The sequence below is a fragment of the Drosophila miranda genome (genome assembly GCF_003369915.1).
Source record: "Drosophila miranda strain MSH22 chromosome Y unlocalized genomic scaffold, D.miranda_PacBio2.1 Contig_Y4_pilon, whole genome shotgun sequence".
Classification (NCBI taxonomy): domain Eukaryota; kingdom Metazoa; phylum Arthropoda; class Insecta; order Diptera; family Drosophilidae; genus Drosophila; species Drosophila miranda.
This window is the reverse complement of record NW_022881636.1, coordinates 41,059-44,872: the sequence shown is the minus strand read 5'-3', so window position 1 is coordinate 44,872 and position 3,814 is coordinate 41,059.

Here is a 3,814-nt window from a genome sequence, read left to right as displayed (position 1 = left end):
AGAAGAGGCACGCAGCCAGATTGATGGGGAACTTGTGGCATAATTTAAATGGTTTTAAAAATCCATTCTTAATGTGTTTCGCCTTCGCTATTAATCCTTTTCCATTTGCATTAAAAACAATTAGCGCCCGCGACGCCACTTTCCTTTGTTGACAGCGGGAGTGGGAGCGCGGGGGAGCGGGGAGCCTTGCCTCCGGTTTGGGAGGGGGAAAATTAATTGATTGTCAAGATGAGGCAGCGGCAACAAATAAATGTGTCTGGTCATTCAGCAGGCGATATTTGTTGCCACACACTCGCATATAGAGTAGATAATGCCGCGTCGTCTGTCAGCTATGAAATTACATTCACACATATCCGTGTACACACACACACACGTACAAGTGTACATGGAGCTCCACACACAGCAGCTGATCGCGCCGCCAGACAGGTGATCGCGTAGAGTTGCCACACGGACGGTGTTGCCAGACAGCCCCGATCGACCCAGGGCTGCCAGAGTGTTGGAGAGAGCTGGAGTTGCGCGCCAACGGAGGGAGATTTTAATTTCGAAATTCAAATTCTAAAGTAAACAATAGGAATGGAGGAGGATGAAAAGCTCGCCTTCAGGAAGGGTAGCATGCTCGCCCGATCGCCGGCACCCGAGCCATCTCCATCTCCAGCAGCAGCGGCGCAGAGTCGGGACCTTGACTCTAGGGAGACCCCAAGAGGGTTCGGGACCCAGCCAGCCCGGGAAGTTCCCAGAGGCAAACGCCGCCCAAGAAGAGCAAGGCCACCAGGAGGCTACCTGCCTTGAGAACATCTCGGAGCTGGGAAAAATCCTTGATGAGGTTCAGACCAGGATGATGGACAAAAATACGCGCCACATCAACATGGCCACCAGAGCACTGTTCGTGCGCATGAAGGAGCTGCACTCGAACATATCGAATCGAGCCAAGAGGCTGCAGCGGGTAGAAGCGCGCTGCAGGAAGGCTCCGACGCCAAGGCCTGTGCCCGAAATGCTCACAGAGCACGCGGAGCGCAGACAAGGAGCAGCAGACAACGACCGTCTGGAGGAAAGATGGCCGCAGCGCAAACCGAACCGTGGCGTAGACTTAGCCAGCCATCCGTGGCCGAAGGTCCAATGGGGGAGCCGGGAACCCACCTACGCGCCCAAGGCAGCGAAAAGGAGCTATCGCAACAAGAGGACCCTTAAAAAGGCCCCGTTGCGGCCACACGGAGACGTGGCGACGACCAGCGCCATGAGGCAGCCCAAGAGCCCCGGAATCCCGGACAGCGAATGGAGCGTGGTGGCCAAGAGGCCGAGAGCAGCACGCCGCGCTCGCCCAAACGCGGTTCATAGTTCAGGCCCCGGGAAGTCGTACAGCGAGGTTCTGGCAATGGTCACCAGACGACACGACAACCAGCTTTCCGACCTGGGAAGCTGCGTCTCCAAGGTACGCCGCACATAAACGGCAACCTTCTGCTGGAGGTGGCAAAAGACAGCGTGGAGAGTGCTGAGGGCATGAAAGTCAGCATCGCACGTGTCCTCGGCGATGGAGCGTCTGTGCGCGCAATAACGGAAGACTCGAAGGTGGTCATATTGGAGATACGGGACATCGACTCCCTCGCGACGGAGCAGGAGATCTGTGCCGCTCTAACTCGCCAATTCAACATTGACGAGGTCGAGTAAGAGTCCGCAGTCTGCGCCGCGGATACGCGGAGTCCCAGCTGGCGGTGGTCAGCTTGCCTTCTCCCTGGGCCAAGCGATCCTGAAAGGCGGCAAGTGAGGATCGGCTGGACCATATGTAGGATCCGGAAAGAGATGGACTCCCAAGGTGCTACCGATGCTGGAACCCGGGCATATCGCACCGAACTGCAAGAGTACAGTGACAGGAGTGGCTGCTGCATCAAATGCGGGGAGAAAGGGACAAAGTTGCCGAATGCAAAAAAAGAGCCTGCGTGCTTCATCTGTTCAGTAGCTGGAAAGAAGGAGGTCACGCACCAGGCAGGCACTAAAAACTGCCCAGCTGGGTCGGCAAAACCAGGACGACATGCAGTTGATTCAACTCAACCTGAATCACTGCAGGCCGCACAGGATCTCCTGACGCTGACGGTGCGCGAGCTTGGCTCTGAGGTGGCACTCCTCAGCGAACCACATAAGGTGGGCAGCAGCAGCGATTGGGCACGGACCTTACTGGCAAAGCGGCCCTGTGGCCCTGTGGCTCTGTGGCGTCGACGCGCCGCAATTGCGCGACACCAAGTCGGCAGACGGGTTCGTCGAGGGTATGTAGGCGGCATATGGTTTCTACAGCTGCTACCTGGCACCCAGCCTCTCACTGGAGACTTTCAGCCGCATTATGGATGAGCTGAGCTGCGATCTGCGAGGACGGAACAACGTCGTAGTCGGAGGCGACTTCAACGCCTGGGCCTGGAATGGGGGTCCTCCCGTACAAACGCCAGAGGCCGCACAGTGTTGGAGGCTTTTGCCTCTCTGGACGTCGTCCTTCTGAACGAAGGGTCCCAACAAACTTTCAGCAGGGCAGGTGTAGGGTCGATCATCGATCTCACCTATGCCAGCAGCACGCTGGCCCGGCACGCCCGATGGAGGATCAGCGACGTATACACTGCCAGCGACCACGAGGCCATACTATGCACCCTGGGCACCCTTGCCCGATCGAGAGGTACCCCGTTCCGGCATGGAAGGCGTACCGCCAGGACACGCTGAGGTCCCAAGCCTTCGCAAGCGCCCTTGAGAGCTACTCTGCAAACGATGCAGACGGAGCCAACGATATGGCGACCAAATTGGCGACGCACTTGAAGGCGCCTGCGACCAGAGCATGCTACCGAGAGGACGTTCCAGAAGCACAAGGATTCCAGTTTTCTGGTGGAGCGAAGCGATTGCGGTTCTCCGTAGAACCTGCCACCGGGCCCAGAAGGCTGCTCCAGCGAGCCAGAGGCACACCGCGCTTGGCCGATGCAGCGAGACCTACAAAGCGGCGAGGAAGTATCTTGAAGACCGCCATAAGGAACAGCAAGAGGGAATGCTTCCTTAAGCTGTGTGATGCCGCCGAAGAGGACCCCTGGGGGAGGCACCGTTACAGGATGGTGGTGAAGGAGGCTGAACGGCGGGCAGCAAAGCTCCAACAGATCCAGAGGCACTGGAGGGTATAGTCAGGGCACTGTTTTCCTCGAGGACGGCAGATTCCTAGCTCCCTGCGGTTCGAGCATAGCCCGAGCGACATCTGCGAGGTAACGGAAGCCGAGGTGTTGCAGCAGGCAGAAACCTGATACCTAGGAAGGCTCCGGGTCCGGATGCGGTGCGCAACAGCGCTTTGAAGCTGGCACTTCTTCTACTCCCGAGGGAAGTTGCGGCCTTTTCAACAAATGCCTCCAGGAGGGGACGTTCCCCGAGAGGTGGAAAAGGCAACGGCTGCTACTATTAACCAAGCCGGGCAAGCCGCCAGGGGTGGCCTCTTCCTACAGGCCCATCTTCGAAAGGGTGATCGGTGCGAGGCTGAGCGCAGCCATCGAAGCAGCAGGCGGTCTCTCCAAGAACCAATACGGGTTCAGGAAAGGGAGGTCGACGCTGGACGCCATCTTGAGGGTCGTAACAAACGGCGGAGGAAGCCATTGCTGGGACTAGGTGGAGAGGCGGAACAAAGTCCTATTGTCTGGTGGTGACACTGGACATAAGGAACGCCTTCAACTCGGCCGACTGGACCCGGACGCTGAGGCACTGAGGTCCTTCAACATCCCAGGCTACCTACTGAACATAGCGCGCAGCTATTTCAGCAATAGGGTGCTGACAATGGACACATTGTCGTCTAATGTTTTCTAAT